Source organism: Athene noctua, chromosome 9 (genome assembly GCF_965140245.1).
Source record: "Athene noctua chromosome 9, bAthNoc1.hap1.1, whole genome shotgun sequence".
Lineage (NCBI taxonomy): Eukaryota > Metazoa > Chordata > Aves > Strigiformes > Strigidae > Athene > Athene noctua.
The window spans coordinates 27,460,305-27,484,282 of NC_134045.1; the positions used below are offsets into that span (position 1 = coordinate 27,460,305).

The following is a 23,978-nucleotide window of genomic DNA, read 5'->3' on the forward strand; positions in this document are numbered from 1 at the left end:
CTTTCTAATTCTCTCATTAAAAACCCCTCCTGTCTTAGATCATAAAGCAGAAGTGCCTTTGCAGCAGTGCTGTCCAAGGACTAATCAGGTGTGGTGGAAAGTATTGTCTTGTAGTTGTGCATCTTTCAGGTTAGCTCGTTCCGTCCTTGCAATGTAAACATTGAAATAGTCGTGGTCTTTGCCATAGACCCCTTCTTTAGGAACTAAGGGTGCAGTTTATGGAGCTGTTTAGGCCTAGATAGCCTCAGGCCGTGCTAAAAGGCAGAGTTCCATCCCTTCTCTGCCCAGCCTCAGCATCTGTTCTTGCCCCTCCCTGGTACAGGTGCTGGTGCTGGGTCAGCTGCCCCCCGGCCAGGTCAGGGGCAGTCAGGGTGAGACCTGATGGGGGTCATGTCCTGTGGGAGCTGGTGGGACATTGTCCTCTTCCTCCCTGGCAGTTATCCAGGCATGTTAGATTAAACCCACGGTAAAACCACAGCGTGGCGTGTGATGGAGGGCATAGGGTGCTTGGTGTTCACTGTTTTGGGATGAGGGCACGGCAGGGAGGGCTCTGAACTGCCTCCAGTGCTCAGGGGGTGCGGTGTGACAGCCGTACATCACGCTGGTGGCCGAGCGCGCTCCCGCAGGCTCTGTTGGGAGGCAGCGGAGCTGCGGGACGCACTCCAGGTGCTGCGCGAGCATCCTGGGGCCATATATCTGGCAGGAGGCGGGAAGAGTGTGTTAAGCAGTAGCCTCACTCGCAGGCTTCCAGGATGACAAATATTCCTTAAAGGAGTCCATTAAAGTAAAATAAACCTATCTTAATGTACGTAGGGAATATATATAACAAAATATATGAAGCACATGTGTATATTCGGTGTATTTAAAATCTGAATTTGTGAGAATGGCATAGCATCTACTCTGTAGAAGGTACCTCCAGAGCTGCTTGGTGGGAGACAGTGTGCCTTGGGACAATATGTTGTCTTCCAAAATATGTTCATATTCTGCGTTAGGTATGTAAGATATCGGACAGCAAAATGCGTGTTTTCTTGGGGATGTGTTCAGCTGGTCTGCTGAGCCTTTGAAGCGTGCACTTTCTGCTGCTCGAGACTGGAGAGCCTTTCTAGTCATGAAGACATGTGAGAAAGTTTTAGATTTTAGAAGCTGACTGTCCTCTTACCATGCTCCAGGGCAGCTTCGCCCCGCATCTCCACAGACTTTGGAGCAGCTGGTCACTGAGTCTACACAGCTCATTCTCCATTCATGAAGTCCTGGCTCCAGACCTTGAATGACAAACAGCTTTGACTGTACATCTGGGTGGGAAAGATGTACTTGGGAAATTTGCAGTGACTTAGAGGTAACCTTCTGAACACCGGTGAGAGCATGCCGTGTTCAGTCAGCGCTGATCGACACAGGCTGTGCTTCCTACAGCACTTGTCACTGCCTTACTCCTAGGGTTTCCTGGCCTGAATGATGCAGATTACCTGCCTTGCTAATGCTTAGTGTCATACAGAGACCTGCGGAACGCTTGCTGGAGTAGCCCTAAGCACACCCTTAAATATCACCTCTGTGATTCGACCTGTACGTCTGATGGTTGCTTGAGCACGCAGCTATTTAATCCATACTTAGCAGGAATCCCTCACTGCCCCTCCTGCAGGTTGTAATGCTAGCAAGTGGGAGTCTGCTAATAAAATGTACAGATAATTCTGATTCTGCAGCATCCTCTCTGAACATTGACACAGCTGACCCAACTTCTCCATCTCTTCCTAGTGCCTTTAGGTGCAGCTGGGTACACCCGGCACCTCACAGCCTTGGCTCGGGGTACCATTGCTGCAGAGGTGGGTCTCCCCCTGTGCCAGCCCCGCAGGGGTACAAGGCACGAGTCTTGCAAGTCTGGCAGCGGATGGGAAGGGGTCTTGAAAAGGCAGGTCCTGAAGTGATGAGCTGTGCACACCTTTTTCCCAGTACAGGAGCCAGTTGGGATGCAATCTGTCCTGAAATGTCAAAAGCAAAGCTCGTCTCCATGTTTGTGAAGAGGCAATCTCCTCCTGAAGGAGATCTGCTCGATGGCACTGCCTGTGCATGGGCTTCAGAAGCAGAAATCTTCCAGCCTGTTTGCTGGAGCGGGCGGCAAGTTCTGTGTCTGTCACCAAGGTTGTAATGCTTTGTTTATTGAGGTAGTGTTGCATAATTGTAAGGACCTTCTCAAACACTTAGGAAAGGGATTCAGAGTGCAAAGTGTTACCATCAGATCTGCGGGGCAAGGGGATAAACACAGTGGGAATGTTGTCTGTCCTGAAAGAGAAGGTGAGGTGGATGCTTTGGGGGCCAGGGAACTTGGCAGCAATGAAGGCAGGTGCCAGCAGGGCTGTGGCTGAGAGGAGAGTACTCTAGAAGATCTGCCCATCCTGCTGGTCTGAAAGTAGGGTGGTGTTACTCCATCCACACCCAGGGAGCAGGGAAAGCTGCAGCCGTGTCCCGGTGACGTAGTGGCAGTGGACAAGGGGAATTCATGAGTGAGATCAACTATGGGTGTCAGTGGTAGAAACAGTGTCAGTGTTGAAGTGTGACGGGGCAGACAAGGAAGGGAGGACAGGACCTTCAGGTTCAGCAGTGCTTATTTTTCAAGCACCAACACAAAACCCACCGAAACGCCTGAGTGGAAGGAAGAGGGTCAGTAATGGAGATGGATATCGGGAGTTACGAGTGCTGAAGGGTGTCTGGAGACAGGGGATAAAGACCGGAGGAGCAAAGGACTGAAGGGGGAATGCAGGCTTGAGAAGTGTGTCAAGCCCCGGGTCAGAGAGCAGTGTCGTGAACGGATGTGTCCTGGTGGCCCTGTGGGGTTGAGCTAGAAGGAGATGAGCACAGTACTGGATTCTGCCACAGGAGAGATGAGGACAGGTCAAGAACAGACCTTTGTATCCTGCCAACAGCTTCTCTGTGGAGTGGAGACAAGACCCTTGCTACAAATAACCCTGAGTATGCTGTAGCGTGTTCCGTGATTTTAGTATTGCAGGGAAGGAGAGTGATAGAATAATACTTGGTAAAATCACTGGGGTAAGGAAACCTGTTTGGGGGATGAAAACTGTCATGGTGTGCTGGTACGGAGAGAGATGAGGTCTGGCCTGCAAGAAGGGAGGATGCAGCATGGAGGAGAGAACGGTGGAGCTGAACTGATCTCGTCTTGGTCTGGGCACCCTGCCTGAGGATTCTTGCCGTGCTCAGTAACTGGGGGAGCTGGTGCAGATAGCAGTGGCCCCGCCAGCATGAGCAGAGCGGTATTTGACTGGTTATAGTGCTCTCTGGAGGAACCACACTTCCCTGTAGAGCCCCCTGAAGATAACGGGCTCCGGGCTCTAGAGAGAGAGACCGTTCAAACGACTCATCTGGAACTAATGGGGTTTGTGCCTTTGATTGGACTGTGCTTTTCTGTGTACCTTCCGCGGCAGCCTAAAAGTCTGGTGAGAGCTGAACTACGCTGTAATCATTTCCATACAAGACAACAAAGGTTGCTGTTTAAACCCAAATTTAGTCTCTTATACCCTCCCTGGCAAATCAGCTTGAATAATTACTGCATTTTAACAGTAAAAATGTATCTGTCTTAATCACATTTCAGAGAATTAAAATCTACCACCTTGCCTAAGTGCAGAAAGAACAGCTGGCAAAACGAGGTTTCTCTCTACGTCCGAAATGGAATCTGTCTTCACCAAGCACAGTTAGTTCTTGCCTGCTTGTTTCTGTGTTAATTAAAGATGGGCTTCACAGGGACTTAATTGAGGAGAGGAAGGAGACAGCAGCTACGCTCCCTCTCCTGTCTCTGCAGACCCTCCCCTCCTTGTCCCAGCAGACATCACTTCAGCTTGCTGCCTCGGGAGAGTGACAGTCACCGCAGTGACTGTCTGAGGAATGGGGTTTGTGAGGACTGGGATTTTTCAGGTGGGTCCCAGTCCTGCTGGCTTGCAAAGAGAGTGAATTCAAAAGGGTCATGAATGCCTCAACCACTTGTGAGCTTCAGCCATCCCACCAGACTTGAAATTGTGGGGACAGCTATAGGGGTCAGCTTGGACATGACCGAAGGTGTCAGCTCATCCTACATCAGAAATAATTTCTGGGTCTTGGGTTGGCTTCACAAAACAAAACATAATCTGGGGAGTCTTTCATCTCCGCTAGCAATAAATCAGCAATGCCCCCCCAAATTACTGTGAAGAATGTCTGTATTCTGTTGAAAAATGAGACCTGTCTTTTTTGCGTAGGAAAAAAGGCACCCTTTGATCGTCAGTCACAGCTTCCCCCCGTGCCTGCAAACAGAAAGATATTCCTGTCCTCATGGGCTATAGTCTGTTTGTTCCTCTTGCTCAGCCTCTGAAAACCTTAGTTGTCCTTTGTAAATGTGCTACGTCTGTGATGGAAGGAGCTGCTTTCCTCCAGACTTGGGGCAGGAGCCCTTGAATCGACCCAGAGGATTGTTTAGAACTGGGGAGCTGGTGCCTGGGGTATCTATGCTTTTTTGGGGGGGAGGGAAGGAAATGGCTTTGCAGAAGGGAGGAATTTCAGTCTGAATCACAAACTGTAATTTTGTTCGAAATGGAAGAGTAGATGCAGTGAAAAACTGAAGAGGGAAGTGCCTTGAACTCCTTGAAAATTCCTGAACTTCCTATTAATAGATCTCTGTTTAAAATAATGTGAAAAATTAAATCTCTCTAAGGCATTGAATCATGTGCGTTCCCACGAGTGCTCAGCATGTGTCTGCACTCCACATATCTCAGCAGATGCTGTCCCTCCCATATTGGCTCCAGGCTTAGATCGCAGCAGGAACCTTGGTGGGTCCTGCAGCATCTCAGCTTTGGAGATTCATAGCTGGCTTGATGATTTTATAAAACATTTGCGTTCTCCATACTTTATTAGTCACTGACAGACTCATTGTTTATAACATACTTCTCAGCAAGCTGTTTGCGACTCATCGCCCTGCTTGCTTTATAGTCTATAAATATTTAATTCTTTAATAAACTGCTTATATGTAATATCAAATGACTGATGTACTTCTCTCCCCTCTTCAGCAGTGCTACTATTTGCAAAACAATTCTTTTGGTTTTTTGAATAGCAATATGTTCTATAAATGCTTGAATTTCCTTTTTCTAAATAGCAATTTCTTCAGGGTATTTGGTAAATTGACAAGCAGAGCAATGGTTCCCATAGTGTTGGAAGAGCTGCCCCTTCCTAAAGCCTCCGTGGGGAGATTCGCTTCCAAATGGTCACAGACTTGTAATCAGAGAATGTTTGGGACACTGCAGATAATATTTCACACTCGTGCATGTTTAAAGCGGCAGCAGCCTGTATGAGCCAGAGCACCTTTGCAGAGCCGCTGAGAGCAGGTTCAGCGCTGGACAGAGGGGGTGCCCCTGTGCGTCGCTGCCCTCGCTGCCTGCGTGTTGCGTGTGGCACGCTCCTTGCTCATTTTCCTGGGTCAGTCTCCTTCCTGCTCCTCTTCTGAGCACTTGGAAAAAGAGCGACACAGGCTAGGCTTTTGTCTCCATCTTGCTTGGGGGTGTCTCTTGCCCGGGAGCAGGCAGCAGGCTGCCGGCAGTTCTTGGCCTCTCCTTCCCTTGGCCCTCTCCTGGAATGTGGGTGCTCCCTGCATGGGACAGGAGTGGGAACTTTGAGAACTGCAGGAAAGCTGTCAGCCAGGCTTGGCTACTGCTAGAGCCCTTGGCCTGGCTTGCAGCCTGCTCCTCATCTAGGTCAGAAAACCCTCCTAGGCTTTGGGAACAAGCTCTGGTCGGGGTGGACGGGGCTGTCTTGACCACACCAAGACCCTTGGGCAGAGGGGAACTGCCCTGCCATGCCCCCCGCTCAGGCTGCCCTCAGGGTGGCACAGGAGCTGCACCACCGCCTCCTGCCCGTGGCCTGTCTGTCAGTCCCGTCTCACCCTGTCCATGGCCTGTCTGTCTGTCAGTCCCGTCTCATCCTGCCTGTGGCCTGTTGGTCTGTCAGTCCTGTCTCACCCTCTGCATTAGGTCAGGTTTGTATTTAGGCTCCTGCCCTGTTGCCCCCTTCCCTTTCCTAATGCGTGAGCCTCACAGCATGCAAAGATGCTGCTCAGGATCGAGGTCCCTGCTGTGCTGCCAGGGCAAAACAGGTCAGGGGGAGGACTCAATACCTGGAACAATGACAAGGGCATGGCACGAGCACGGCCTCTCTGTGGAGCTGCTTTGTGCTTGTCTCAGTTACTCCATATTCCCAGGCTCCATTGGGTTAAACAGAGTGCCCTGTTGTGTGAGCTGCTTTGAGGCTGGAGACCACAAGGACGGGGCAGGGTCGGGCAGCACCTTCCAGGCTGCTGTTCCACAAGGTCCAGCCCAGCAGTGCCACTATCCTGGGCTCAGGAAGCAGTTGGTTAGGGAATGGAGTGGGTGGAGGTGATCTGCTCAGATCACTCCAGCTCATCAGAGCTGCTCAGTTCCTCAGAGTAGACCCTCTTGGGGCTGCTCGCTTTGGGTCTGGGTTGATTTTAGCACACAGGTTCCTTTCCATCAGGAGGACAGCATGTCTTAGCTGTGCAGTCATGGGCAGGGTAGTCAGATCTCACTTCTGAGTTAGGCTGATGATTGGGTTATCTCGTGTCCTGAATTTGTTCATGCTCTTTGAAACTGTGAGCAAAGAGAGCCTGGATTTAGGATTGTTGCCCAGGGGTGGTACTGATGTCCTATTTTTGATGAGAACTGGCAGTCTATTGCCTTCTACTCAGCCTCCTGGGTGCCTTTGCAGAAGGGTGTGTGCACGTGCTTGGCAGGGACGCATTTGCTGAGATGGGGAAGGAACTAGAGACAGACGACAGCTAGATGGGCCCATGGTCAGGAGTCTGTGAGCAGCAGCTTCCCTCTTTGCTACAGGTCGTTGCATCCTCTCCGTGCTGGTCCTTAGACAGGTACTGCTAGAGCATCATCCTCCCGGCTGGGGATCTCGGTGCTCCCTTTGTGATGGGCCCAGCCTAGGGAGACCTGGCTGCTGCCTGCTTAGAGCTCCACAGCCTCCTGTGGGCAGGTTCTCGTGCCATCTCCGTCTCTGTGACCAGCGGCCAGCGGAGCCACTCCGCTCTGACAGCTGAGGATCTGCTCTGGAGTGTTTCTAGAGCTGCAGGTAAAGTCTGTGCATGCCCACAGCATGGCAGGAGAGCAGAGCTCACAGCGGGGCCTGCCTGCAATAGCCTTTCCTCTCTGTCCTGCCTCTTGGGTAGAGGAGAGCGATGCTCCCGCCCCGGAGACCAGCTCTGGCTGCAGCTTGAGCCTTGCCCATGACCATGGGTGTGGTAGAGGCTGAGGAGGCTGCGAGGGCCTCGGAGCAGTTCAGGATCCATGCAGGGTTCAGGATCCGTGCAGGGCCAGCACGCAAGGCACAGACCTTCTGAAAGCTGAGCTCAAATACAGCTGAAGTGAGGGTGTTGCTGTTTGCTGCTGGCCCACTGCATCTTATTTAGTCCACCCCTTGCTGATGTACTCCGGTGCAAACCCCTGGCCCAGAAGAGCATTTTTAGCCAAAGAGAGTAGCAGGAAGTCCTGTTTCCACACACATGTGTATTTGTACTGGTAATGTCCTGTGGGACCATTCACTGCTCTGGGAAAATGGGTGAAGGTAGATGTGGGCAGCTCCCGGCTCCCTGTCCCCACGGCAGCCTCCCGGGTGGCACAGTGGCCGGGAGCTGCTCGGCCCCGGGCCCTGCCACAGCTGAGCCCCGTGCCCGCTGTCCCGTGGCAGGGACCCGCGGGGCGCCGGCAGAGCTGGGTCCCTGGGGAAGCGCACGCAAGCCTGGCATCGGCAGGGCCAGGCCCTCGAGGCTGTCATCGGGCCCTTCCTTTGCCACCGCCTGGGCACTTCACACGTTCTCCCTCTGGTTCCTCTCCTCCCGTCCCCCTCTCACCACACACTGCACTCAGATTTCTGAATGAAAACCAGGAATTGCCCGGGCATCCGTCCCCCGGCACGCAGGGTCTGCCGGCAGCGAGCGCGCCTGCTGCCCAGGCTTCAGCAGGAGCCGTGGCAAAGAAGTAAATCCCGCGGCGGGCTGCGCTGTTCCCTAATGAGCCTGTTTGTCCCAAGCACCGTGCAGAAAACCCTCTTCTCCTTGGCGATAACCTTTCTGCGTATTCACATTATGCATGTATTCATGTGACTTCCTCTGCCTCACCGCCACCTCTTCAACTCATTTAAATAAAAATAATTTATGTGGACATTCCTTCAGTCAGGATTCCCCCCCCAATAATATTTCGTTGATGCTGTGCACCCAAATGGGGTCGTTATGCTTTCGCATATCATTAGGGCTTTATAAAGAACAACAGCGACATCTGCATGTGCCGCAGCGCTACAGAGATAGGGGAGAATACGGAAAACAAACCCCAAATGAGCTCCAAGCTCATCTGGCTCTGTCTTTCCTCAGCGCCTTCACCACCACCATGGACACAAGTAATTGTACAGTGTAATCACATCACGGCTCATCTGAATATTCATAACCAAGACAAAGACTTGGAAGAGAAGAAAAGTGGGGGAGGGAGAGGAGGAGAATTTAAATATAAAACAGCATTTCATTTTGAAGCAGAGTTCCGCATTCAGCTCAGGAGATTGTCTTGATACCGATACCGTCTGTCTGTCTGCCGTTCGGAAGAGGTGGCCAGTGGAAGCCTCGCACACGTAGCCCCCTCCGTGGAGGAAGAAAATAAAGCACAACAACAAACAGCGACAGAACTGCCCCCAGCGAAAGTGATATTTGAAGAGTCGCCAACGGTGGCTAACCAGCTGCTGTTTTTCCAGGAAAGAAACAGTCTATTGAGGGAGCTTTATAAAGACCCCAATTAATATGTTGTGCATGTATAAGATCTACAAAGAGCCCACTGTGTTCCTCCCCCCGCAACCACCACCTTCTCTTCCTGATCGGTGCCAGTGGAGAAGGATCTGAGCTACCAAATAATTGATTAATCACTTCAGCGGTGACAACATCCCTCTCCAAAATAAAGAGAGAAGAAAAACAAACACAAAAAGAGGCAACTGTTCGCTAATTAGTGTGTAAATTACCGCTGGTTCCATCCTTCTTTGTACCTTTGAAAAGGAAAATACAAGAGAAAGAGTAGAGAAATATAATCCCCATTCTTAATGTTTATGTTGTCTTCGTTTCTTTTGTATTACTCTGATATCCTTTACTAGTATTAACCCAGAAGGGTGGTGTTTGTTGAAGCTGTGGCTGGCTCTGCCAGTTCGTTCCCCAAAGAGCTCCTATTTCCATTCCACTGGAGCTTATATTCCTTTAAATGTCTAGCGCAGCATCATTTCCCCCTTTCTAATACATCACTCTGCTGGAATTAGAAGAATCCAAGGTTATATCCAACTTCAAAGGTTTCCAAGTCATCATGATTTTAGTAAAAGTAGAAGACAGATGATGGAACAAGTGCCTGGCTTTTGAAGATAGGCATCATAGGGACCTTCCTCCCTCTGTCTCTTTCCCGCTCTCCCTCTCTCTCCCCCCAACTTTGTACCTCTCCAGCTCTGAATGTCCCGCGCTAGCGCGGTTTAATGATATGCAAATGAAATATGCATAAAACCATTCTACTGTATGATGATTAAACACTGGAGACATTAACCGCTGACGCTTCGCTGTTTGACTATAATAATCTTTCCCGAGCATCCACTTTGATTGCGGAGTTATGGAAACCCATAGCAGTTGGCAGAGAGAGAGTAAGAGAGAGAGAGAGACAAGGAAGGAGAGATGCAGGGACGCATCACCCATCTCTGCATTTATCCCACTCCAGGAGACGTTTCCCCCCCTTTGTACTGCGTTCCTACTGCTGTCTTTTGTAATCCATCCATGCGGTCGCACCAGGGCGATTAACAGGAAAAAAACCTCTTTTCTCTTAATGTTTCAAAGCTCATTAGCCAAACGATTATTCCTCATTAACAGCGAAAGCTCATTCATTAAAAGAAAAAATATGCCCAAAAGATGCCAGCGCTGTTAATCCCGAGCCCTGTAGCTGGGCTGTAAATCCCATGCTAGTATTTTCCATGCAGAAGGGAAGCGCGCCAATCCACAAAAAAAAAAAAAAAAACAAAAACACAAGTAAAAAGAAAACATTTTGTGTGTTTTGTAAAATCCGCAAGAAAGGCAATTAATATTCCCGCTGTATGACTTTATTTTTTGTCTCTCCCTTTTGTTTCCAGTGCCCTTCCCTGGCTCAGCGCCCGGTGCCAACAGAACACCTTGCCGGATCCTCAGCAGCGCAGACACTGTAAGTAGCCGGCTGTCCCTTGACGCCCTCTTCCAAAAGCCCCAAGCCCTCCGGACCCCGCAGAGTGCCCGTGCGGCTCTTTACTCGCTCGCCCCTCCGGAGTGCCACCTGGGTTTCACAAGTAGCACCTTCCAAATCTCTCTGTCTTCAAGTTTGTGCATGTCTGTGTGGCATCCCTCCTCCTCCTTCACTCCCATAGTGGATCTTGTAAAGGGCTTCAGATCGGCCCCATTCATCTCCCTGGTGATAGCAGTGAATGTAGATAAATCTCTGCCTGCCTGCTTGCTGCTGGAGTATGATTTTTATTTTGTCTTCGGTGTATACCTAGGTCAAAAAGTGGGATGTATACTGACGTTGGGTGAGTGTGTGTGTGTCTGTGTCTGTGTCTTTCTCACTCTGTGTCTTTCTCTCTCACCCAGCACACAAACATACATCTCCCGGCATGTGTGTATGTGCATGACATGCGTGCACACACATCGATACCCACACACAGACGCGTGCCTGTGTGCACAGAGGATACACACGTCTCCGCCATGCACACCCCCGCACTCACACATCTCATCTGCAATTATCTGAGGCATTGTGTGCATGTGTGTCTGTGTGTCCATACGCACACACAACAGTGTGTGTGTGTGTGCATACACCGGCATCTCTCGCTACACCCATAAACATTCCCTCTCCTCCCAGCAGAGGCTGTATGCAGCTGTGATCCTGCCCTATAAGAGCGGTATTCCTCCCTTCCTTCAGCGTGCTATTCGGAGACCTTCGTGCTCCCTTCTCGGAGTCTCTCCTGAGCTGCAGAATTGGCATCTTTCCCTGAGGTTGTCCGAATGGCAAATGGCATCGTTTGTAGCTTGCATTCTTGCAGCTTCTCATGGCATTTCTCTCTCAACGTCGGCTACTCCCTTTTGTTTGTTGTTGACTGGGCTGGGTGTGGTTGGGTTTTTTTTGGAGTTAATTGTAAACGAACCTGAATGGCAAACACGCCAACAGCTTGCGAAAAAAAACCCAGAAAAAAAAAAAAAAAAAGAAAGCCCCACACAAACGCCTTCTGCTGCGACAGATGCCCATGTTGCCCCTGGCATGGAGAACGGGCACAAGGGGTTTGTTGTTGAGGTTTTTTCTGTCGCTGTTTTTATTGTTTGCATTTCCCTTTTCCCTTTATTTTTAAAGACTCCAAGATGCCGGCCTCGGCTTGGAACGGAGCGGTGTCATGGCGGAGACGACGGCCTTTGTCTTGCAGGGTGTGAAAGCATCCGTTGTGCTGGCTCCACTGCGGCAGAATGACGTTTAAAGGGGGGAAAAAGTGCTGAAAGTCCGAGTTGTGCAGTGCTGGTGGGGGAGTCCCCAGTCCCACAGCGGCGTGCGTCCGAGGAAGGGCTCGCAGCGGAGGAGCCTAGTCTGTAATCCTGGCACTCGCGCCTCCGATCGCTGCCTGCCGTTTGCTCCTGGGGGTCTGGATAATCTCCCCTGGCTTTACCGCACTGTCTGGCCCGCGCACAGGGCCCCCGTAACATATACCCGCTGCCGCGATCGCAGGGAGCTGTGGCGTTGCCACTGAATGGATGGCACTGTGCCAACTCCGCTGCCATCCGCCCTTGCAGCTCTTTTCCTCCCTCCTCCCTCCCGCTCTCCCCTCCTCCTCCTCCTCCCGTCGACTTGATGTTAATTAACACACGGGTTAATTGATTTTAAAAGCTGAAGAATTACAGTTAACTTTTCCCACAGGGTATGGACGCCAGCCGCTTGGCACAGTTCTGCCGCTCGCGCTGGTGCAGGGGGGCAGGGAAGAGCCCGCAGCAAAACCAGCGACTGCGGCGGACGGACGGACGGTCGTCCGCCTGTTGGAGTGCGGCTGGGGGTGGCTGACGCGCTCCTGCCTCGTCCTCCCAACATGTCACTGCTATATTTTGCTATAAACAATCAAAGCAACCCCTCCCCTCGTCTCTCCCACCCACCCTCCTTTCAGAAAGGCGAGCTCTGCCGAAGTTTAGCGAGGGAGCCGTCCCCCTCCCAAGGCTCAGCGCAGCACAGACATGACCAGCCTCTGCGGGGTCTCAGCGCGGGGCTCCCCGCCCCGCACGCCCTGCCACGCCTGGGCTGGGGCACCGGGGACCGCTGCCTGCTACGGGCTCGTCCTGCCTTCCAGGGCTCCGTTTCCTTCCCTTAATTGGCTCAGATAAATCGCTTGGGGTGAAGCATCTCAACCAGGGGAAAGTTAGTTCGTTGTAATTACGAGAGAATTAAACCATGTGAAGGCTTTGTTTTTTCGCTTTCGCCCTCCCTCGCCCCAGTCTCTGCTGCAAGCGAGGGCGAGTGGCGGTGCGGCTGGGAGGCGCAGCAGTGCTGGGAACTTGCTGCTTTCACCTTCTCGTGCTTTCATTTTATTTCATTTTGTTTTTTAAAAGCATGAAGCAAGTGAAGCGACGAGAGGAATCCATTATGCAAATCAGGTCACATTTGCATAATGTCTCATGACTGGAATATGCAAATGAGTTGTATAATTTATGAGTGCCAGTGTCTGTCTAAAAGTGTTTCCCAGAATTTATAAAAAGTGAGACGCGGGGAGGGCAGCTGGGCTGGCTGCCCTGCCAGGAGGGCTCTGCGCTTTCTTTTCAAAGTCTTCCTTGAGATCAGCAGCTCAAACGCTCATTAATGAGAAACAAGCCCCCCTTCCCACCCTGTCCCCCTCGGTTTATTTTCTGTTTCTCCCTCTGCCAAGCCCCCACCTGCTCCCTTCGAACTTCCCCGGGAGGCGTTTGACTGGTGCGGGGAGCGGGACGGCAACGGCCGGGCAGTCCCGTGCTGGGGGCTCGCCCCGGTGTCTCCAGGGCTCTTCCCAGCAGGACAGACCCTGCCCTCCAGGCGAGCGAGCGCCGTGGGCACGGCGTGCGGCAGGAGCTGCACGGAGAGCCTTGCTCCCTGCTCCGGCAGGCATGGTGGGATTACCGCTCATTTGTGCTGCGCCACGTCCAACCTGTGCTCCGAGGCACAGACCCGTGCTGACCTTGGGGAGAGCTGCAAGGGCAGCACAGGGGTGGCAGTGCCCATGGAGACAGACTTGAGCCTCCTGGCCACAGCCAGCAGTGCTCAGCTTCAGCACTGGAAAGGTCTCTGGAATATCTGGAAATGCAGGACAGGTATCAAGACTCTTTATTTTTTTCCCCTCTTCTCTGCACATTTGGAGACCTTGGGAGCATCGGGAGAACGCAGGTAGGCTGTTTCACACAGGGACGCCACTGCTCAGAGCCATCTGTGCAGGGAGAGGGTAAATAATAACAGGCGCTGGCACGTGGAGAGTGGCGGTGTGGCGCTGGCGTGGGGCCCTCAGCCTGCCCGCTCCAGGCGGGGTCCAGCCCGGAGCCGGGGGCGGCTGAGCCCAGCGCTCGGGGTAGCTCAGCGTCAGCCTCCCTCAGCTCGGGGAGGTTCCTGACAGGGCTTTGGGGCAAGAGAGTGGGATGTGCTTTTCTTGAGAATCTGCATTTCAGTTGTAAGAAGCGTATGTGTGTATCTCTCTGGTTTCAAAACAAGATTTTTGGTGTTAGTTACCACCTAAAAGGATGGATCTCTCACTTCCAGTCAGTTTCAGAATAACGTGGGTCTGTGTGGTTTGTTTAGTAGGTGCAGATCTTGACTGGGACAGTGCATGTCCTACTGAGCGTCTCCAGAGCAAAGTAGTGAATTTGTAAACTGTGCTTTTATCTGTGACTGTAAGATTCCTGGTGGGGGAATGCAGAAGGACCCTCTGCATTAGGTATAAGGAGGGCAAAACTGGCACTGTCTTGACAAGCAGGCGAGAGGCAATGGGACATCCAGACTCCAGAGCACTTTTTGCTTATGAGTGCTCAGCTCCAGAGCTCCCTCCTGCACCGAGGGCGACTGTCCCCCGTGCTGGTCCTCACCAGTGCAGGTAGCAGAGGAGTGGCCACCTGGAGCCTGTGCAGAGTCGGGGCCACTGGGAGCAACCGGTGTGCCTGCCGAGGGCGGGAGGCAGCTGTGGGGGAGCGGTGGAGCTGTGGCAGCGGGGAGGGCCGAGGGCCGTGGGAGGGGGCGTCCACAGCCTGGGGACCGGTGGCCCTGCAGTGGCAGGAGCCAGGGCTGTTTTTAACCTCGAGGCGAACCACCCTGCCTCGCTGGTCACAAGAGCTCCTGTGAGCTGGAGAGGAGAGGGGAGCATCCGTGTAGCTGCCTGTGGGGTGTTTGGTGCGCCAGGCCGGGTGGTTACCCGGGCAGCACCCGGCAGCCCCTCGTGGGGCCGGAGGAGGCCCTCGGTCTGCGGAGCACTCTGCAGGCATGGGAGGGAGAACTCACAGCTCCGCCTGGAGCTCGCCCCTCTGTGCTCTGCTCTGCACAGGGTGCTGGTCCTGGGGCCCCAGCCCTGTTGCCGCTTCTAGCCCAGGTGCCTCAAGGGGAACATCAACAGCCGTGGGGCAGAAGCAGCAGCAGAGCGCTCTCCTCCTCCTGCGGGCACAGCGGTTCCGCTGTCCCTGCTCCTCTCTCCGGGCACAGGGCTCCCTCCCTTCCCCTGGGCAGGGCCTTCTATCTGTGCGTCGCTTTTTGGTGTCCTTATAAAACTGCCAAAACTCATGAGCGTTCTTGTGTTCTTTGAGGCTGCACTGAGGACTGGTGAATGTCCCGAGCTTTGCCTTTGGGGATGAAACAGCTTCTCTGGGGTAGGAGAATGAAAGCTCCTCCAGCACATGCACTGAAACTTCCCTATCGAGCAGATGATTTTCTGGTCTGTGTAGGTCAGGTAACCAGGGACAGTGGCACGGGTAATCCCTCACACAGCATCAGTCAGCCATTTATTGTCTGTGTTTCTACTGAGGTGGTGGTTTTTGCCAGCTGGACAGAGTGTGCCTGACAAACCCTTGGTGCTTTCTTCCAGTGCCCTCCTGCGCTTGGCCTCTGTGGTTCCCCCTGCACGCCGGAAGGGTTCTCTGCAGCTCCCTCCTTGAGACTTCCCGGGCCTTTGTCTGCAGCTGGCGCGCTCTGTACCTGAGTGGAGGTAAGCCTCTGAAACACTGATCCAGCACCCTGTGAGCTGAGGCTGCTCCGCACGTGGGGCCCTCCCCAGCAGAGCCTCCTTCAGCCGTGAGCCTGCTCACAGAACCTGCCATAGTAACTCTGCCAGGAAGAGTTCCCACGTCCAGTGCAGAGGCCATGCTTTAAGGAATCACATCCCTCCACCACCTTCCGTTCCTCAAGTACCAGGGCTGGTTTAAGCAGGGGGGTGCAGTAACAGGTAGCCGCCGGGACCTCCAGCTCCCCCCTTACCTCCCCCGGGTCAGGCACACACCGTTGGGCGAGGCCAGCCTAGGTGGGGTGTACGTTCCGGATCTTCCACTCCCAGCGGTGTTGAGCTCCGTGGCAGCAGGGGCTGTCGATGCCAGTGCAGTGACCCACGTTCTGAGCCGCCAGCTTTGTCCCACCCTCTCTCAGGTTTGCGCAGGGAGGGCAGGGTGCAGGCAGAGGTCTGAGTACTGCTCTGAACAGGCCCGTGAAGGCACCGGTCTGCCAGCAACAGGCATCGGCCCTCGGCATCGCGTTACCGGCCTTGGCACACCTGATGGATGTGCCTGACATTGTGAACGGCTTGTCTGCATGGGGCTTATTGCCTGATGGTTGTAGATAGCAACAGTTGTAAGCAAAGTGTGTAAAATCTTTAAATCTTTAACAAATCTCTCATTAATCCCAGCTAAGTAGATTAAAGCTGACTGCAGGCTTTAGAAGGAAGCAAGCTGATCACTTGTAGGACAGAGAAAGTATATACAATGAAAAACAGTTGGACAGATAGACTGTAACGTGCAGTTCCTTTGTTCCTGGTCTAGATAAAACTAGGATGGCAGTCAGACCACTGGACCTGGGTTCAGATGGAGCCACAGATTCAATGAGAGGAGAGTGTGAGCATGATTCTGTACAACTATCAGAGATGCTACAGGCAGGTTTTGTCTGTGCGCTGCAGCCCCAGGAAATGAAGCAGTTCTGTATGAACGGTGTCTTCAGAAAAACAAGAGGGAACCTGCAGATCAGGACCCTTTACAAGGTTCAGCTGGATGTGAAGGTCCTGCGCATCAGCAGGGCCTGTTCACGGCCTCGTCACTCTCACTGGAATTGGTCTGTGTTTGTAGACATAACCCGTTGGCAATGAAATGGTTAAACATCTCAGCGCAGTGAAATTCAGCCAGATACTTACATTTTGCTTAAGTAACTGAAGGAGTGGCTCTTGTAGGATTAGGCTCTTAGCTGGAGTGACTCGGGGTTTCTCTTCCTTAGAACCACGCGTTCCTCCTCCGCAGTCCTGTCGGGGTGTGACGCACCCGCGCGCCACTCGCTCTCCGCGGGCGGGTGGGGGCGAGGGCCCTTCGGCAGAGGCCGGACGGGCCTTTACAGCCCCTCCCTGCTGTAATTCAGTGATGTGCTCCCGGCCAGTGCTCTCCCCCTGCTCCCCGTCAGCCTGCGCTCTCTGCCGGCTCGCGGTTGTCCCTGGCTCCTGCTCACCCAGGGCCGCACACTGTCACTCTTTCTCGTGCTTTGCCTGTCCCAGACCCTTATTTCAGTGATTTCACTTTCTTTGCCAGTTCAGTGGTTCTGCTTTCTCTGTCTTTGCCTTCGGCTCTTGGCACGGCGCTGTCCCGACAAACAAGGACTGGGACCTTCTGTTCCAGCACGTAGATATGTGCGTTTCAGAGGTGCCACCATGATGACTGGTGGTAAAAATTGCAGCGGTACCTACTGCTTCTGTAGTCGCATGTCTGAACAGAAATGCTGATGTTAGTTCCTGAAGATGCAGGGTGACAAGCAGGTCAATGTCAGGTTTTCTGAGTTTGGTGCTAAGCAAGGGAGAACAAGCGATGCGGGATAAATCTGCTGAAGGGACGAGTGCTGCTTGGACAGCAAAGCCTGAGTGAGCCTTGGGTCCGCAAGAAGGGAGCTCTTGGTGCTCTCCCTACATGGGCAGCTGGTGTTTTGCTCTTCAGAGAGCAGCTGAAATCAGGGCACCCTGTGGGCAGGGCAGGTGGTCACGTCCCTCTTTACCTCATTGGGGAGGTGGGCAGGACAGCAGGTTTGATGCAGGTGATTCAGCCTGGGCCTTTAGTGGCAGAAGGAAGAAGCTGGCAGAAGGTTTCAAAGCTTCCATAGCAATCGGTCTCCTAAAACAGCAACACTTCTGTTTTAATGAAGTTACACTTTGTCTAATGAGGGGATGGCTGAAAATCAAGAACAGGAGGGTGCTCTGCTTCTCCCCTACCTCTACCAAAAGGATCAGAAATTCTTAGGGCTGCTCTCAGGTGATCACAGGACATTGTACTTTAATGCTGCGATCTGCTGCCCCTGCTCCGCAATAGCTCCCCCACCCTGCAGTGCCCAGAGGCGCAGTAAGTAGGTTAATGCTTGCTTTAGGGTTCGCCTGAGGGTGAGAGTTCCCCACAGGAACAGTGGAGTTCCGTTTGTTTGGTGCGTGCGTATGAGTTCATAACCTTCAAGGTGAATGAATACCAGATAAATAATTAATTTCTGAAGACAATTCGAGCTGCCAGAACCTTCCCCCGTCTCCACCAGAGCCAACTCCAGAGGGACTCAGCACCGGCCAAGGCCAAGCATCACCCGCGGTGGGGGTGCCTCTGGGATAATGTATTTAAGGAGGGGAAACAAATGCTGGGCAACAGCAATCGCAGCAGGAGAGAGGAGCGAGGGCACGTGAGAGAAACAACTCTGCAGCCACCCAGGGCAGCGGAGGAGGAGGAGAGGAGGTGCTCCGGGCACCGAGCAGAGTTCCCCGCAGCCCCTGGGGAGGCAGCTGTGCCCTGACCCAGGGAGGGCACCGGGGGAGCAGATTCCACCCGCAGCCCGGGGGGACCCCACGCCGGAGCAGGGGGATGTGCCCGAAGGAGCCCGTGACCCCGTGGGAAGCCCGTGCTGGAGCAGGCTCCTGGCAGGAGCTGTGGCCCCGTGCAGAGGAGCCCAGGCTGGAGCAGGTTTGCTGGTGGGACTGGTGACCCCACGGGGGACCCACGCTGGGGCAGCTGGGGCAGAGCTGGAGCCCGTGGGAGGGACCCAGTGGGAGAAGTTCGTGGAGGACTGTCTCCCGTGGGAGGGAGCCCAGGCTGGAGCAGGGGAGGAGCGTGAGGAGTCCTGCCCCGAGGAGGAAGGAGCAGCAGAAACAAGGGGTGATGGACTGAGCTCACCCCCATCCCTGCCCCGCTGCAGGGGAGGAGGGAGAGAACTTGGGAGTGAAGCTGAGCCCGAGAAGAAGGGAGGGGTGGGGGAAAAGTGTTTCAAAATTGAGCTTTTATTTCTCATTATCCTACTCTGATTTGACTGGTAATAAATTAATTTCCCCAAGTCGAGTCTGTTTTGCCTGCGATGGTGGCTGGTGAATGATCTCTCCCTGTCCTTATCTCTACTCACCAGCCTTTGGTGGCATTTTTCTGCCCCTGCCCAGCTGAGGAGGGCAGTGACAGAGCAGCTCTGGGGGCACTGGGCATCCGGCCAGGGTCAGCCCATCACCACACAAACACCCAGAAAGTGCCAGTGTCAGCGGTCAGTGGGTGCGGGGACGTAGGCTGAAGAAACAGGGGCTGCCCAGGCCTCCCTCCCTGCAGAGCAGTAGTCTGCCCCTTCAGATAAGATTCAAAGAAATCCTGTGGATTTTTCAGTGGTTTAGCCTTAGATTTTCTGTTTATATTTGCATAACTAGGAAACTTCCATTTGCTTTGTGGTTTGTTGTTCCTCTTTGATGCTTCTTTGAAGCATCATCCATATTAAAACTTGAATTGTCTTCAACAATTAATTATTTAACTGGTGTGACATCCTGTCTAAACATTCATATCTTCATTTAAGAGAGTCATGTGTTGATTAATTACCAAATTAAGCTACTCTGAACCCAAATTAAGAGTTTGCACTAGATTTTGCAATAGTTGCATTAAATCTTTTAAAATTTACTAACTTATTTTTAAGTGATGCTGTTTTTACTTTAGACAAGGCTTTGATTTCAGTTCTGCCATGCTTATATGCTTTTTCTTGCATTATTTTTTAATTTCTCATTCACTCTTCCAGTTCCCTGCCTCCCAGCCCTCTGTTCTCACCCTCCCATGCAGTGCAATGGATTTTTTTTCTCCCTAGCATCTCCCTTTTCCTGCAGTGTCACTGGCAACTTGCTCCTGTTCTTCTGGTCTCCACTTCCCTGGCTATCAGTAGCCTGTACCTGCGGGTCCTGTCCCCTCTCCTCCTTCCTTGAACTCTGTGAGTCCGTTCTTCTCCCCTGTGGAGAGCACAGAGGTTATGAACAGAAGGATGGGCTCACCTGTGTCCCTCGACAGTGCACGACGAGGCAGGTGCTGAGCGGGAGCGGCTGCAAAACGCCAGAGGCAGTGCTGGGCCCCTTCCAGCAGCATGTGTGCCGCTGCCCTCGGGGGGCGGGAGCAGAAAGCCGGGTGCCCACGGGCCACCCTGGGTGTCGGGCTGGCCACAGGGCAAGGATGGGAATGTGGCCAGGGGAGCAGGGGGCAGGGGTGGGAATGCGGCAGAGCTCCTTCGGGTGGCTCCGGTCCCGCCTTGCGCATCCGGTTGCCCTGTTTCCTCTTACTGCCAGACTAGCTCCGAAGAAGGAAAACAAACCAAAATATGTCAGTGATTTTGAATTGCAAATCTGGGTGTTCAAGAGCCATGAAATGAGAAATTTAAGGTGCTTACTACGACATGAATCCACCCATGTTGGACATGAGTAGCATTTCCTATTTCTGCTCAGAGCCCTGAATACATATCTCAGTTAAACCAGATGTCCGAGCAGCTGTGGCTTCAAAAACAGGGTTAGGGGGGAAACGGGGAGGGCTCTGCTATGTTCGTTATTACAGACATCGACTGTGGCAAGGAGAGGTTAAAAGTGTGCCTAGAACTACATATTCAAAGTATATTTTCTATTTCAATTTTAATGCTGGAAGTTCCTGTGTTTAATTTCCATGTAAATATTAACTTGTGTTGTGGCATATAGGTAATATTGACATTTTCCCTTAAAAGATTCTCTTTTTGGTGCCTTGCCTCTTCTTTACCCATTTTAAACCTGAGTTTTTCTACATTCATTTTTATCTTGGCATGATTTTCCTTTAATATTTCTGGAAAAAAAAACAGTTTTTCAAAAGACTATTTTAACTGTAAAAAATACATGACTTGTTCAAGATAGGGGGGAACCTGACAGAAGTTTCCTTGAAAAACACGAAAGCCTTTGTGTTTCGATGTGAAGATTTCCATTTTCTTGCCAGAAATATTTTAGCAACGTGCTGCACCTTGCTTTCAGAATTGGCCTTAACTTTGATATTTCTCCCCCTCCAGCCCTGCTGGGAGAGCCCAGGAGTCTCTTCCCGCCCCGTTGCCCGCATGCTGTGTCCCTGTGGGAGCCCACTGGCCACATTCCCAAACTGCAAAGCTTGGCATGATGGTGCAAGCTCAGCTGGGGCTCCTCATGCGAACGCCTCAGGCCGCTGCTCCGCGGTGCATGCGGCACGGCCACTGCTCCGCCGAGGGAGCCTCCCGTGGCAAAGGTGGCTGCTGCTGGGGGTTCACCCAGCTGTTGGGGAAACCTGGGAGTGTTGAACAAATGACAGACCGTGACTTGGGAAGTGTCTTGGTGGGGAACTGCTTTTAGTGACAGGTACGGCCGTGGTTTGTTGGAGACGGGGGACAAGCCAGGACCCTCGCAGACAGCTCTAATTGTCCTTATCCTCAAGTTTTCAGCTTGGAACACGAGGGTGTTTCTTTGTAGAACTGCTGATCACTCACTGTTTTGCCTGAAACATATGAAATGCTATAAAGTTGTTAAGTGCTTCACAAATCAGAACTAGACATCTCGAACCAAGCACCTAAAATTAGAGGACACATCTAGTGCTTGAATCCCTCTCTGCCCCTGTTCAGCATTTGTGAAGTGCGGATAATAAAAGTTTTTCCTCACAGGGATGCTGAGATTAGGTAATGCTCCTGGAGAATTTAGATAATGATGAATGTCATAGACATTCCCACAAGGAGATTAATAACAATGTTTTTCATGAGGTTTGAAAAGTGTGCACTAAATGCAAGTCGGAGCCACACACTAAGTTCTGAGAGAGAAGAGGAAGCACTGACTGATGACCTTTCCTGTGCACATTATCCCCTCTGTGAATGAGTAAGTCCAGGATAGCACAGGATCATGTCTGGGAGTCCCTGTCAGGTGCTTATACAGAAGGGCCCAAATTATGCTGACAACCTTAATTCTATCATATCCGGTGTTCTAGTAGTGTCTTGTAATTGTAGTATTTTTCTGAAATAGTTCTACTGTAGGCATTATTTTTAAATTAAGAAATCCCATCTGTTCTCACGCATATTTCCATACTCAGTCCAGCTAATGAAAACTGCAAGGGTTAGGCATTCTTTGAGAGCCTTCCTCAATAGTAAATGCTAGCGGAGACACCAGAGCATTCTCCTGGCTATTAATCTGCAGATAATAGAAGGTCCATTTCTTAAGTACACACAGAAAAGGAGAAGAAGAAATACTGGCTATGACACAAAATGAATTGTCTTCCTCCATGCCCTTGTAACCTAGGGCATGTAGTGCAGGCTGCCAGCCATTGCGTTACAGATTTAAAAGTGCTGGAATCTCTCAGTTCTTTAGCAGGTTGCCTGATGGATTGGTGAGTAATGTACTTGAAGAGTGCATTACTAAGCCCCAGACTAATGGCTAGCTCTTGCCCATGGCTTTTGCTATAGATCATTCATCGTGCTATTCATAAGCTCTCTGCCAGTCTGTCTCTGGCACTTGTGCTGCTGCTGCTGCTAACACCATTTGCCTGATGAATTCTGCACGAACAGCCCCCACATTTTCAGAAGGCAAGTGGTAAACGAGAAGAAAAGAGTGAGTCACGGTTCTCCAGCAGTTCTCCTCTTGCTTTTTTGGAGGACAAGGTAAAGGATAAGGTGATGGATGTGACACTCACCCAGGTGCCTGTAAAAAATGTCTGGGGTTTCTACACGCCACAGGGCACCTTCCTATCACTTTCTGAGGAATTTGTACCTGGGCACTTTGCTTTCCTTGCAGGCCATGGTAAGATAGAAGCAGGAAGGAGAGGGGACTGGGTTGATGAGCACGGCTCCCCAAAAAGGAAGGAGTTTCTCTGGTGTGTGCTCTGGTGTGCCAAGACGCAGTTATCAGGATCTGGCTGTTGTGTGAGCCAAAGGAGGTAAAATCAAGCTTCACAGCAAAGACAACCTCCAGGGTTGAGTGCTGGGCTGGCTTTGGTGGACAGGGCAGATGTGTGCAGAGATGCCTGAGTGGCCCCGATTCCAGACCTGTCTTTGGAGGCTTTCCTCTTTCTCCATGACGTTAACTCCAGGGTAACTGTCCAGGAGATGTGGCTCCCTGGCGTGGTTGAGGCTAACTGGGTCCCTCTGCTCCTTTCCCTTTCACTGCACAGCCAAGAGAAAGGAGCAATCCAGACAACTGTCGGGTTAAGGTGGTGACCCATCCCACCTCCTCTTGTTTGAGCCATCCAGGACTCTTTCTGATTCCCCAGTCCAGTCTGATAGCTTTGCCGACAGAGAAGGTTTAGGCCTTGCTCTGCTATTCTGTCCTCTTTGCCACTGTATTTTTGCAAGAAGTAGTTAAACTTCTGCAGTTCTTTATTAACATTATGGAAAGGATGAAGCCTTCACACTAAGGAATTTCCTCTACAGCAGTCATAGTCAAGATTGCTGCTAAAACTAGACAGCAGAACCAAAACTGTGAAAACGATGCAGATGAGGGAAGTTCTTCACTTCCAGTAGTCCTATGGAACTAGAAGTGGCCCAAACTGGGCAACAAACACTTTACATTTTCTAGTTTACTCCACATTAGGAATGTTGTGCCTTTTGAGGGAATAGTATTAATGACATCAATGTACTTGGGCTGCTCAGTATTCTATTCCTTTCGAGAAAGATCTCTTTTTACTGAGGCTACTTTTCTTCACGCACTTCAGGTACAGCCTGGGCACCTTTTCATTGCCCCAAGCAGGAAGCAAACTCTGGTTCTTTGTGCTATTCGCATTAATTCTACAACGAAAGATCTGAGGTATCTTGGATACAGAAACAGGTGGAGGATGCAGAGGGCTGCACACAAAGACAATGCTGCCAAAAAGGAGCATGCCATGAAACCAGAAATTCCCAGTGAGTATTGCAAGTGGGTTTACCTGCACGCTCTTTTGGGAGGTGTTTCTGGGAATAAAGCGTCATCAATCTATTCTTTCTTTTGACCAATCTGTCTCTTTCTTAGCCTGCCTGTATAAAACCATATAGTAGCCTATATTTAACTGAAAATATCCTCTGCTTGTTTCCTATCTTCTAGCCTGAGCTTTCTTTAACAAGCACAACAGCATGCTGCTCTATCTTCAAAGAGGAAATTAATTCCGTCCGCAAAAGGGTCAAGTGCTAGAAAGTGCATAGCAATGCAGTTTGCATGGCAGGATCCAGGAGATATGATGCTAATAAGATTCTAAGATGAGAACAGCAGACTGGCTCTGGGGATTCAGATGAAGGGTTCTGTAAATTTTAAAAGAAATGGTCTCCAAAAACTAATGATGTCTGCTTTCCAATTCATTAATAATGTGGAGCAGGGAGATGGGAGTGAGAAGCAGGCCATGCTTTGAAATATCAAAATGTAACAAGGAAAAAAACAGTGAGAGCTCATCTCATTGGGGTCATAAAGCTGGGAGAAACAGGCAGGCT

General features: G+C 51.6%; 1 protein-coding gene across 7 annotated transcripts in view; it reads left to right on the forward strand.

Moving 5' to 3' along the window:
• Positions 1-23,978, forward strand: part of PMFBP1 (polyamine modulated factor 1 binding protein 1) — a 130,072-nt gene that overhangs the window by 63,942 nt on the left and 42,152 nt on the right. For 3 of the 7 annotated variants that reach the window (XM_074913518.1, XM_074913520.1, XM_074913522.1), the window contains 2 exons: positions 10,183-10,608; positions 15,139-15,258. The gene's annotated coding sequence lies outside the window, so the exon portion shown is untranslated. Of the gene's footprint in view, positions 1-10,182; positions 10,609-13,252; positions 13,464-15,138; positions 15,259-23,978 lie in introns of those variants that run through there. The other 4 variants (XM_074913519.1, XM_074913521.1, XM_074913523.1 and 1 more) reach the window with 2 other exon arrangements.